We start from the raw sequence: 14,357 nt of genomic DNA, 5'->3' as shown, positions 1-14,357 counted from the left end.
ATTACTCACAGTAATGTTAGAGCCTTAATTATTGTTGTACAGTGTTACAAAGATGATGCTATATAGATGTGCATGACTGTATCCCTTATAGACTTTACTGAGTATCAGCAGCTGTATCCCTTCTAGACTTCACCCCACTATATACCCCAACCCTAAACCCAACCTCTAACAGTGATGTAAACAAACTATTTTATATTATTTTGATATTATATTTAAATAATAGAATATATTATAGATTGTATTATATAGATTAGTGTTTATATTGTTTATTAATTTACCTATTAATGTGTGTTTAATTAATATTCCCTACCCCAAACCCTAAAAGTCAGTAATTATTTACTCAATAATTCTATTTTATTACTGGGTACCTCCCTCAAGGCTCACAGTAATGTAAAAACAGTAATTATACAGAGTATTAATAATATTATTTATTTGTATAATTGTATTTTATTAATGTCTACCTCTACCCCAACCCTAAACCCAACCATCACAGTAATGTAAACAGTTTTTATATTATTAGTGATATTATACATAATAATATAATATATTTTATGTGTGTGTGTGTGTGTGTGTGTGTGTACATAATTTATTAAGTTATCCATTAAATTTTATTTAATTATTTGTCTACCCCTATCCCAAACCCTAAAAATCAGTAATTATACAGAGTGTTATTTACTCAATAATTGTATTTTATTAATGTCTACCCCTCCCCAACTCTCATAGTAATTTAAAAACAGTAATTAAACTGAGTATTATTCGTATTATTGATTAAATAACATATTCATTGTATTTTATTAACGTCTACCTCTACGCCAACCCTAAAAACAATCCTAAAAACAGTAATTAAACTGAGTATTATTCATATTATTGATTAAAGTACCTAATAATTAAATTTTATTAACCCAATGCTCACAGTAATGTAAACTTTATTGTGGTACAGTGTGTCAAAAAAGATGCCATATTGATGTGTGTATCTGAGCTGTATCCCTTCTAGACTTTACTGAGTCTCCACAGCTGTATCCTTTCTAGCCTTTACCCAGCATACGCAGCCGTATCCCTTCTAGACCTGACTACAGTCGCTGGGCTGCTGTTGTGTTAATATGCTGCACATGCGGCGCATTAATTCCCGGTTGTGTTGTTGTTGTTGGCTTGACAACAAATCAATCAGCTGGCGGGTCCCTTCACAGCGTCAGAAGCGCCTTCATTACCGCAGCAGACAGCAGGACATCATTATCATGCTAGATGAGAGCGGCCGGAATTAAAGCCAGTCCTGCTGCATGCAGCGCTGTCATTCAGGCGTTATTGTTTCAGGAGTCACACACACACACACACACACACACACGCACGCACACGCACACACACACACACACATATTATTTCTTGTTCTGAATAACAAAATGACAAACTAAAACTGCTACGGTGGCTCAGTGGTTAGCACTGTGGCCTCACAGCAAGAAGGTCTCTGGTTTGAGTCTCGGCTGGGTCAGTTGCTGTTTCTGTGTGGAGTTTGCATGTTCTCCCCGTGTTGGTGTGGGTTTCCTCCGGGTGTTCCGGTTTCCCACACAGTCCAAACACTGTAGTGAGTGTGTGTGTGTGTGTGAATGAGTGTGTATGGGTGTTTCCCAGTACTGGGTTGCGGCTAAAGGGCATCCGCTGCGTAAAACACAAGCTGGAATAGTTGGCGGTTCATTCCACTGTGGCTACCCCCTGATATGATGTGTTGTGTTGTTATGTCTTGTATTGTGTGATGTGATGTTATGTTGTCTAGAAATGCATTGTGATGTGATGTGTTGTGATGTTCCGTGTTGTGTTGCGATGTGTTGTGTTGCGATGTGTTGTGTTGTTATGTCTTATATTGTGTTGTGTGATGTGATGTTATGTTGTGTTGAGATGCATTGTGATGTGATGTGTTGTGATGTTGTACGATGTGTTGTGTTGTTATGTCTTGTATTGTGTTGTGTGATGTTATGTTGTGTGATATGTTATGTTGAGTTGTGATGTTGTGCGATGTGTTGTGTGATGTGATGTTGTGTGATATGTTATGTTGAGTTGTGATGTTGTGCGATGTGTTGTGTTGTTATGTCTTGTATTGTGTTGTGTGATGTTATGTTGTGTGATATGTTATGTTGAGTTGTGATGTTGTGCGATGTGTTGTGTTGTTATGTCTTGTATTGTGTTGTGTGATGTGATGTTGTGTGATATGTTATGTTGTGTTGTGATGTTGTGCGATGTGTTGTGTTGTTGTGTCTTGTATTGTGTTGTGTGATGTTGTGTGATATGTTATGTTGTGTTGTGATGTTGTGCGATGTGTTGTGTTGTTATGTCTTGTATTGTGTTGTGTGATGTTATGTTGTGTGATATGTTATGTTGTGTTGTGATGTTGTGCGATGTGTTGTGTTGTTATGTCTTGTATTGTGTTGTGTGATATTATGTTGTGTGATATGTTATGTTGTGATGTTGTGCGATGTGTTGTGTTGTTATGTCTTGTATTGTGTTGTGTGATATTATGTTGTGTGATATGTTATGTTGTGATGTTGTGCGATGTGTTGTGTTGTTATGTCTTGTATTGTGTTGTGTGATATTATGTTGTGTGATATGTTATGTTGTGATGTTGTGCGATGTGTTCTGTTGTTATGTCTTGTATTGTGTTGTGTGATGTTGTGTGATATGTTATGTTGTGATGTGATGTTGTGCGATGTGTTGTGTTGTTATGTATTGTATTGTGTTGTGTGATGTTATGTTGTGTGATATGTTATGGTGTGTTGTGATGTTGTGCGATGTGTTGTGTTGTTATGTCTTGTATTGTGTTGTGTGATATTATGTTGTGTGATATGTTATGTTGTGATGTTGTGCGATGTGTTGTGTTGTTATGTCTTGTATTGTGTTGTGTGATATTATGTTGTGTGATATGTTATGGTGTGTTGTGATGTTGTGCGATGTGTTGTGTTGTTATGTCTTGTATTGTGTTGTGTGATATTATGTTGTGTGATATGTTATGTTGTGATGTTGTGCGATGTGTTCTGTTGTTATGTCTTGTATTGTGTTGTGTGATGTTGTGTGATATGTTATGTTGTGTTGTGATGTTGTGCGATGTGTTGTGTTGTTATGTATTGTATTGTGTTGTGTGATGTTATGTTGTGTGATATGTTATGGTGTGTTGTGATGTTGTGCGATGTGTTGTGTTGTTATGTCTTGTATTGTGTTGTGTGATGTTATGTTGTGTTGAGATGTGTTGTGTTATTATGTCATGTGTTGTATTGCATTATGTTGTGATGTGTTTGTTGTGTTGTGATGTATTGTGTTGTGTTGGAATGTTTCTTCTGTGTTGTTTTGTGATGTGTTGTGTTGTGATAATATATGACCTGTTGTGTTGCGATGTGTTGTGTTCTTATGTCTTGTGTTGTGTTGGGGATGTTTTGTTTTGTGATGCATTGAGTTGTGCTGCGATGTGAGATTATGTGTTGTGTTGTGTTGTTGTGTTTGTTATTTCCAGTTCAGAAAGTTCACATGTGCTTCTGCATTTGTCTGTCTTGAGCGTCCGTCATCACAGTGCTTCAGCATCCTTCTTCTACTATAGTTCCCTCCAGAACTGTGTTGAGCATCAGTCTGCGCTCCCCTCTCACTCCTCCAGAAGCCTCCACACTCACCGTGTTCATTGCGTTTGGTTTCTGAGGCGCAGCTCATCGATTAGAGGAGAACAAACAGCGCAGTGGAGCAGTATCTGCAGGAGCAGCGGGACACAGCAGCAGCAGTTTGACTGGACACATTGCTTTATTCGCTGATGATTTCTGCCATATTTGAGATTTGCGCATATATCTTTGGATGGAAACGCAGCTGTTGATGCACGTCCTCCATTATGAGCAGCACAAAGCATCTCCAGTCCTGAATAACTCTTGGGTTTAATCACAGAGCAAAGCTTTAACACGCTTTATTAATCGTCGACATCACTCCCTGCTGTGATCATAACCCTGTGTCTGCATCAAGCTGAAGCGTGTGTGTGTGTGTGTGTGTGCCAGGCCTGCGTGTGCCCTCAGACCCCGGGCCCCAGACGCACGTGGGCGGCACAGATCGGACACAAGCCTCGTAACACACACTGTGATTTATCATCACATCACAGCGGCAGAATCAATCAGCTCCAGACGACCTCTGCACACACACACACACACACACACACACACACATGCACGACTGAAGATTGATATTCTAATGGCATGAGTGTGTGTGGGCTGATGCAATGTGGATATTTCACACACACATACATGCACACATGCACACACACTGATTAAAACACACCCACACACACACATATATATTTATACACACACACACACACACACACACACACACACACACACACACACACATATATATACACATTCACTTATAGTCACACACACTTACTGATAGAAACACACACACGCGCACACGCACAGGTTGGCCACGAGTTGTTTTCAGACACACACTCATGCAAGCGAACGTCTCTGAACAGATTGATAAAGACTGATAATGTCGCTCGTTTATCTCCCGCAGCTCCAGCGATCTCATTAGGCCCCCGTGAGTGCTGTCGGTCCCCCAGGGGCCCTTTATGTCTATGAGGTGTTAACAGCTCCCTGAGGACCCCGTCTGCCACACACACACTCACACACACACACACACACAGATGGTCACGCAGACACACACTTTTCAATTACAGCACATGGTGAAGAGCCCATTCCTCATCACTGCCAATGACTGAGTGTGTGTGTGTGTGTGTGTGTGTGTGTGTGTGTGTGTCTTTCAGTGAGTGTGTGCATGCATGCATGCATGTGTGTCTGACTGTGTAAGTCTTGTATGTTAGTGTGTGCAAGTGTGTTTGTGTTTCTATCAGCGAGTGTGTGTGCAGGCCTGTATGTGTTTGTCTGTCAGTTAATGTGTGTGTGTGTGTGTGTTTCTGTCAGTAAATGTGTATATATGTGTGTGTGTGTGCGTGTGTGTGCATGTGTGTGTGTAACTGACAATCAGTGTGTGTGCATGTGTGAAGGCTGATTTGTTTATATTACTGTAGTTGTGTTACCATAGCAACTATAGAATACCTATCAATTACTATAGTTGTTCTATTACCGTAGCAACTGTAGAATCACCACAACTGATTAATTACTATAGTTGTTGTATTCAAATAAGGCTGCTTTACCAACATTCATTGGTCAATAAATAGTCGTTGTGTTACCATAGCAACTGTAGAATTACCACAACAGATTAATTACTATGGTACTTTTGTTACCATAGCAACTGTAGAATCAAAACAGATCAATTCTATAGTTAATTTGTTACCACGGCAACTAAAGAATCACCACAACAGATCAATTACTATAGTTGTTGTTACTATAGCAGCTGTAGAATCACAACAAATCAATTACTATAGTTAATTTGCTACCATAGCAACTGAAGAATTGCTACAACAGATCAATTACTATAGTTGTGTTACCATAGCAACTATAGAATCATCACAACAGATCAGTTACTATAGTTTTTGTGTTACCATACCAACCATAGAACACCCACTACCTATCAATTACTACAGTTGTTCTATTACCATAGCAACTGTAGAATCACCACAGCGCCTTAATTCAAGTACTTTACTATGGTACGCTTGAAAAACTCTATAGTATTTTAATATGCAAAGCAACGGAGATGTTTTCTGCCAGTCATATGAGATATTATCGGCACCAATATTGTTGTCAGAGGGGATACAGCTAAATAAAGGTAATTATTTAATAAACTACCCATTAATTGCATTTTATTAGCATCTACCCAAAACCCAACTCTTACATTAACATAAAAAACAGTCATTATACATATGGTTGATTAAATTATGCATTAATTATATTTTATTAATGTCTCCCAAAACTCTAAACCCAACCCTCACAGTAATGTAAACACTGAATTATTGTTGAACAGTGTCACAATAATGATGCTATATTGATGTGTATCCACAGCTGTATCCCTTCTAGACTTTACCATCCACTAACACAAGCACAAACGGCCCAAAGATGAGTTGTTGTTACACGACGACGTTTATGTTTTGTTTTGTTTCGAGATGTGCCTGATTTATTCGTGAAAATGAAATCATCATCATCATCACTTGAAGGTTTAAGGCCTGCGCGAACCCTCGTCTCTCTCAGCTGATGATATCTCCCATTAGCAGAGTTAATTCATTGTTTACTCATGAAGCCGTTGAGTGCTGTAGAGCGTCCCCGGGGCCAGCGCGTGTGTTTTTAGGCCTGCTCCATTAGGCCTGAATGCGGGCCTGACGTGTGGGACCCTGGGGAAGTGTTACTGCCAGAGCTGATTTACTCCGGCCATCTGACGCCAAAAGCAGCTGTGAGGAGCACACACACACACCAGCTCTCCCATGCAGCGGGGCCGGTAGACGTGCTTCCATACATGTGCATTCCTTCATTTTCATTCAGCTTATCAGAGGTTACCACAGCGGAATGAACCGCCAACTATTACTGCATATGTTTTACACAGCCGATGCCCTTCCAGCTGCAACCCAGTACTGGGAAACACCCATACACTACGGCCAATTTAGTTGATCAGTTCCCCTATAGCGCATGTGTTTGGACTGGAAACCGGAGCACCCGGAGGAAACCCACGCCAACACGGGGAGAACATGCAAACTCCACACAGAGACGACTCGAACCAGTGACCTTCTTGCTGTGACTATATTTTAGAAGCATTTTAAACACAAAGCAGCAGACCTTAAGGAAACGCTAGAGGAAATTGAGCACACATTAGTGCTGGGAAACTCCGTCTGTTCATAAATCCAGGTTTTGTGAGTTAATCTGAGTGTGTGAAGGTAATCTCTGTGCCGGTTCAACACAGCGGACATCTCTGTGTGTGTGTGTGTGTAATCTGTGCATTGTCATGTCTGTCCCTCACACCTGTCTGAGGTGAGGAAGCGAGAGAAAACCCGTCCTAAAACCCCTGTTTGTCTGATTAATCTGCGTTTTACTGGTAAATCCTCTGGGGAGGAGCGTCCTCTAAACTCACCACGGTAAACTGGATCTGCTCTGATTAGCTCTGCTTTTACTTTTCATTGTGTGTTTGTGTTGTGCTGACTCCCACATGCCTCAAGTTACCATGCATTAACACTGAATTAACACTAAAAGTGAATGACGGAAGCAAAGGCGAGCCTGAGATTGAGGGTGAAAAGAAAGATTAGGAAATGAAGGTGAAAGCACTCTACATGATGAAGTATGATGTAGTTCACACACTGCATGGTTTAGTTCAGGCCAGAGTTTTTAGAAATTAAATTAAATATATTTAAATTATTTTTAAACTACTGAAAATAAAATTAGTGTAAGATGATTATATTTTCTTCTGGAGAAAGTCTTATTTCTTTTGGCTTCACTGCCATTAATATATATGCATATATATATATATATATATATAAACTCACTGGCCACTTTATTAGGTACACCTTACTAGTGCCTTTTGCCTGTATCCTTGGAGGCAGGATGATCCATGCTTTCATGCTGTTGAGGCCAAATTGTGAGCCGAGCATCTGAATGTGTGAGCAGAAATGGAGACTCATCAGAGCAGCAACGTTTCTCCAATCTTCTATTGTCCAGTTTTGGTGAGTCTGTGTGAATTGTAGCCTCAGTTTCCTGTTCTTAGCTGACAGGAGCGGCACCCGGTGTGCTCTTCTGCTGCTGTAGCCCATCCGCCTCAAGGTTGGCCGTGTTGTGTGTTCAGAAATGCTCTTCTGCAGAGCTCGGTTGTAGCGAGTGCTTATTTTAGTTACTGTCGCCTTTCTATCAGCTGGAACCAGTCTGGCCATTCTCCTCTGACCATCAACAAGGCCATTTGCGCCCACAGAACTGCCGCTCACTGGATGTTTCCTCTTTGTCGGAGCATTCTCTGTAAACCCTAGAGATGGTTGTGCGTGAAAATCCCAGTAGATCAGCAGTTTCTGAAATACTCAGAGCAGCCCGTCTGGCAGCAACAATCATGCCACGTTCAAAGTCTCTTAAATCCCCTTTCTTCCTCATTCTGATGCTCGCTTTGAACTGCAGCAGATCCTCTTGACCATGTCTACATGCATTGAGTTGCTGGCATGTGATTGGCTGATTGGAAATTTGCGTTAAGGAGGAGTCAGACAGGTGTACCTAATAAAGTGGCCGGTGAATGTATACATATTTAAGAAAATCTTCATTTTTACCCATTTACCCAAGCTTTAATGTGCGCAAAGCAGGACTCCTGTTGTGTGTTTAAATGAAGCGTCCATTTTCATAGCTGTGTGTGGATTTGGATTCATTTTTAACGTCAAGAAACTTTAAAACAGAAACTTGTTGTGTTTTTATCACTCCAATTTGACTGTGGACACACTATATTACACACACTTCTGTCTAAATCACTTCCAAATGTTGATTTGGCATCACAAGTTTAATTTAAGCTAGGAAATTATTATACTGTGGCTCAAATGAATGTTTTGTGTCTAATAGTTTAGATTTGTAGCCATGTAATAATCAGGATAATGTACATCCAGCCGGTTTATATTGCAGAATAAACTCTATATTTGCAACAGCTTCTGATAAATCTCTCCGGCTTTATTCTGCCAGAACAACAGGCTGGACATACATTATCCTTGCTTAATATATTCATTAATTCAGCACTTTCTTATCATTAGTCTGAACAAAACAAAATGTGCTGTATTGAATCGCTGAGCATTTCTATCATTGTTAACAGACGTTGCTAGTGCCAAATCCAAGGCTTTAAAAAAATGTAAAGATTTGCCGCACTATACTTTTTAAAAATCATTATGTTAAATAGGTGTAAGTTCACCAGTGCCCGGCACTTTTAGAGGGCTCTCAGCAGCAGCAAAACAGTCACAAGGAATTTACGGCTCAGGTAAAAAGCGAAATTGTTCCAGTAGATTCTGTGCCAGCGGCGTCATCGACGGACATGCTAACCAACAACTACAGCTCCCATCAGGTAAATTAAACCTCCTTTACTACATTACTGCAGGAGAAATGTAGGCACTTTAGGAGACACCTTCACATCTGAAGACCCTTGAAAAATAGAAATGTGCACTGTTAAATGCACTTCAGGATTTACTACAGTAAAATGATGTATATACTGAAATGCAGGAGTTGCTAACAGTGTGTGTTATAATGATTTACAGTGATTGATCTGTTTATCAAACACTCTGATTGGCTGAGTTGCTGATCAAATATGCCAAAACTGCCTTTGAAGTCTAAAATGGCCGTGAATATTCATATATTTCATTATTGCAGACACAGCAAAAACTGTAAAGCTGATCACACTGTATAATTTAGTTGTACTGATTTGCTAATTTGACTACAGTATTCACTAATACTTTCATCATTGTGGTATATTTACTTTAGTTGCACTAAAAACAATGCGGAAGTAACTTTTGTGCATTAGGACTTCCAATTTGTCAATGGAGGACCCACATGAAAAAAATGCTGTAGTAATTTACAGTAAATACTATAGTGGTTTTGAAACATACTATAGTAAAGTCTATTATACTGTATTATAGTATTAAACAATGCTCCGGCATAGTATTAACGACTAGTGAACTGATAAACTGTAATAAATACCAGCCTGATCTTACGAGGAACATAAGTATTTCACGTTTTGTCAGTTTAGTGGCTAATTCGTACAAATTCGTATGAGTTCAGTCGTACGAAATTGTACAATTTTAAAAAGGAGGCGGGGCACCCAACCCCACCCCTAACCCGGACAGTCATTTATATTACTTTAGCTGTGTTACCATAGCAACTGCAGAATCACAAAAGATCAGTTACTATAGTTTTTCTGTTACCATAGCAACTGTAGAATAACCACAACAGATCAATTACTATGGTTGTTGTGTTCCCCTAGCAACTGTTGAATCACCACAACGGATCAGTTACTATGGTTGTTGTGTTACCCTAGCAACTGTAGAATCACCACAACGGATCAGTTACTATAGTTGTTGTGTTACCATAGCAACTATAGAATCACCACAACAGATCAATTACTATATATTTTTTCCTAGCAACTGTAGAATCACCACAACGGATCAGTTACTACACTGAAAAAAAAATTATTTAAAGATGTTTCCTTGAATTTACTTAATTTTTTTAAGTTAAGGGGTTGTAAACAATTTGTTTATGTTGAATTTAAACAAATAAATTAAGTTGAACATTACTAAATTAAATTTGTTTGTTTAAATTCAACAAAAATAAATTGTTTGCAACAATTTTGTAGACAACATTTTTTTCAGTGTATATTTGTTTTTTCCTAGCAACTGTAGAATCACCACAACGGATCAGTTACTATAGTTGTTGTGTTACCATAGCAACTGTAGAATCAGCACAATCCATCACTTACTATATGGTTTAAAAACCCATATTCACTCAACAGTCATGTGGTATTTTGTATGGCGGTCAACTACTTTCTAGCAAACAAGTGTGTTTATGGGTGTAAATAAAAATAATATAGTAAAAAAATACCAGTTTGCAACATCAATCGGCTTAATGAGCTGTTTTAAAGGAATAGATCACCCAAAACGTAAAATTGTCATCATTTACTCATCCTTCACTTGCATAAAACCTATTTGAGTTTCTTTTTACTTTTTACAAAATCATATATTAAAGAAAGTTTGAAACCTGGAACCACTGATTTCCATATTTGTTTTTTCTATGGATGTCAGTGGTTAGCTTTCTTCAAAACTTATTTTGTGTTCAAGAGAAGAAGGAAACTCAGACATGATTGGAACAAAGTGAATGAAGCGTAAATAGTAAGTAAATCTACACTTTTAGATGATCTATATTTAAGGCTAAACATTAGAGGAAGTGAAAGAAACCAGAAGTCTAATGGTAGCCCTGCTCCAGCATGAACAAATAAGATAAACAGTAAATTTACTCTTAACGTTTTTAATAGTTACTTCATTTAATGCCCAGTCACTGTTTTATTTGGGTTATTTAAAGAGTGAACAAACTGAGACTGAATATGTCAGTTGCTAGAGGGGATACAGCTGCGACCGGAAGTTTACGAGAATTACGAATTAAATGATCCATTAATTGTATTTTATTAACGTCTACCCCTACCCCAAGCCAAAACCAAACCATGACCATATTATAAAAATAATTTTAATAATTAATTTATTAATTTTAATAAATAATAAATATACCGATTATTGATACAATTTATTAAATTACCCATTAAACTATATTTTATTAACGTCTATTCATACCACAACCCTCGTAAAGTAAAAATATTAATTGTTGTACATAAAAATGTGGCTATATTGATGTGAGTATCCTTATAATTTCCGAGTAATTTCCTGGGTAAACATGGCACGCTAATCTCCAAATCGCCATGTTGCTTTGCCGCCCGCGTCAGATTTCTCCGCTAAAGAGGCGTTGAACTCTTGATACGCCTTTGGTCTCGAGCCAGACCGGCAATTCGCAGACTCAGCCAGATCCGGGTCCATTATCTGTGCCCTGATATAAGATCAATGTGATTAATCTCGGAAAAAAAAAGAAATAAATATCCACGGCCGACCTGACGCTCTCGCTGCCAACGAGCCACTGGAGAAACCGTCTCGGATCAGATGGCCGCATAACAATGGCGGCTATAAACAGCACAGAAATCTGCATCCTTTTAGCAAATGAAGGAATAAAACACACACACACACACACACACACACACACACACACACACACACACACACACACACCAGGCCACTGCGTTAAGGATCTCTGCCGGGAAGCCATGCCTACTTGAGGATTTCACTGACAAATTTATTAAAGACCTTTATCACTGAACCATCATCAGAGAGAATAAATAAGACATAAAACATTATTGTTTTTCCACAGAACATACACAGGAGCGCCTCCAAACGTTTCCAACAGAGAGAAATGAACGACACACTGATGCATAGAGGTACTGATCTACTGAAGAGAAACAGACAACAACTACAGCTCGTCTTCCAGATCGCAGATCTTCAGTGAACATTGATCAACAGTTGAAACTTCAATGTTGAGTTTTCATCAGGTTTGCATGCTCAAATAATGATTTACAATGATAGAAACTGACGTTAATGAGATAATTTGGTGATTGTTATTGAGAAATGTAGGAATTACAGGGGGTTTGGAGTTAATTAACCCCTTAATTAACGCTTGAAGGACGTCACAAGATGTACAAGGGTCAGCCCTTAGTGAGTAATAGCTTTTCTGATATGTATCCTAAATAATAATATTAATACTAATAAAAAATATATAATATAGGCTAAATATACATTTGACCACCCCTATTACGGTTCATACCATTGTGACTGCATGATCGCGCCAATTTATAATGAGATGATTTAGTGATTGTTATTGAGAAATGTAGGAATTACAGGGGGTTTGGAGTGGATTAACCCCTTAATTAACGCTTGAAGGACGTCACAAGATGTACAGGGGTTAGCCATTAGTGAGTAATACTGATATGTATCCTAAATAATAACATTAATACTAATAAAAAATAGATAATATAGGCTAACATACATTTGACCACCCCTATTACGGTTCATACCATTGTGAAAACATTAATGCTCTAATCCAAAATTAAGTGATTCTTATTGAGAAATGTAGAAATTACAGCGGGTTTGAAGTGGATTAAACCCTTAATTAACGCTTGAAGGACGTCACAAGATGTACAGGGGTCAGCCCTTAGTGAGTAATAGCTTTTCTGATATGTATCCTAAATAATAATATTAATACTAATAAAAAATATATAATATAGGCTAAATAATATACATTTGACCACCACTATTACGGCTCATACCATTGTGAATGCATGATCGAGCCAATCCATTATGAGATGATTTAGTGATTGTTGTTGAGAAATTATGATAAATGGTACGAATTACATCATGGATTGAACTCTTAATTAAAGTTTTAATAGTTAGTCTTCTCTGATCTGTATCGTAAATAATAATATTAATACTATTAAAAAATAGATCATATAAATATACATTTGGCCACCCCTATAACGGTTCATACCATTCCAATTCGTCTACGCGCTAAAAATTTCATCATTTAACCGTTTGAAACCGGCAGATCTAGAGCACTGATAGACATGGTGAGCGTCCACAAGACTGTTTTCTCCTAAAATAGCTGTTTGTTTTTACATGTAGCCTAAAAGTAAACACAAATTTGACTCATAGATTGACCTACTGTGACTTACGATTTAGCTAATCGGGATACTGTACATCAGAATACACTAAATATCCCTCAGACAACTGAAAACTTAAATAAGCTTTATTAATAAATTAGATATATTTACATGAACACCCACATTGGATTCACTAAAGCATGTAGCAGATACACAAAATAACATTATCGAAAAAGAAACAAACTAAAACCGGCTTCATGAGCTACAAATGTCCACTTTTTCCGAAAATACTCATTTTATTGGCCATCACTGTTATGGGGAACAGTTTGGTTGCATCCGAAATTGCATACTCCCATACTATACTGCTAAAAACAGTATGCGAGCAGAGTAGTATGTCCGAATTCATAGAATATGAAAAACAGTATGTGAGAAGTACCCTGACTACTTCCGGCGAGATTCTGAAGTGTGGATCGGATGGTAAAGTCTATACAGCTGCGTATACGCACATCAATATAGCATCATTTTTGTAACACTGTATAGCAATAATTAATATTTTACTTATTATATAATTTATATATTTTTTTATATTTACAATAATTAACACATTTTTACTGTGGCGGTTAGGTTTGAGGTATGTGCGTTAATAAAATACAATTTATTGGGTAAACTGTAAAAAAAATCCATAATTTTACGGTTTATTTCACAGAGAAAAAACTTAAAATAACGGCCGAAAAATTACAGAAATATACCGTAAAATAACTAAAATTGACATTTTCTGGCAAATTTCTGTAAATTATTATTCGTTATTTAATGGTAAATTTCTAAAAATCTGACGTCATTATTTTACGTTTTTTCCAGCTGCCGAAAATAAACCTTAAAATTATTTTTTCTATACAGTGTAATTTAATAACTAACTAAATAATACTCGGTACAACTACTGTTTTTACATTACTTTGACGGGTTGGTTAAGGGTTGGGTAGGGGTAGACGTTAATAAAATACAATAAATGGGAAATTTTATAAGTAATTCTTGTTAACTTCCGGCCGCAAATGTATCCGATCTACCAACAACTGCATCAGATGGATCTCATGATGCACCGTGAGAGAATTCATGGGAGTGAATCGATGCAACTGACGCATGTGATGATGTCAAAATGGCGAATGTAGTACGTCCGAGTTCCATTCATAGTACTCAGGCTGCGTTCG

At 37.8% G+C, this 14,357-nt stretch overlaps 1 long non-coding RNA gene across 1 annotated transcript in view; it reads left to right on the top strand.

Moving 5' to 3' along the window:
* Window positions 1–12,606, top strand: part of LOC147844564 (uncharacterized) — a 49,177-nt gene extending 36,571 nt beyond the window's left edge. The window contains exon 3 of the long non-coding RNA XR_015492235.1: window positions 11,871–12,606. This is a non-coding gene — a long non-coding RNA (uncharacterized LOC147844564). The remainder of the gene's footprint in view (window positions 1–11,870) is intronic.
* Window positions 12,607–14,357: the final 1,751 nt, after the last annotated feature.

The sequence above is a fragment of the Danio rerio genome, chromosome 5 (genome assembly GCF_052040795.2).
Source record: "Danio rerio strain M-AB ecotype USA chromosome 5, GRCz13ab, whole genome shotgun sequence".
Taxonomy (NCBI): Eukaryota; Metazoa; Chordata; class Actinopteri; order Cypriniformes; family Danionidae; genus Danio; species Danio rerio.
This window is presented reverse-complemented; position numbering and strand designations above follow the sequence as displayed.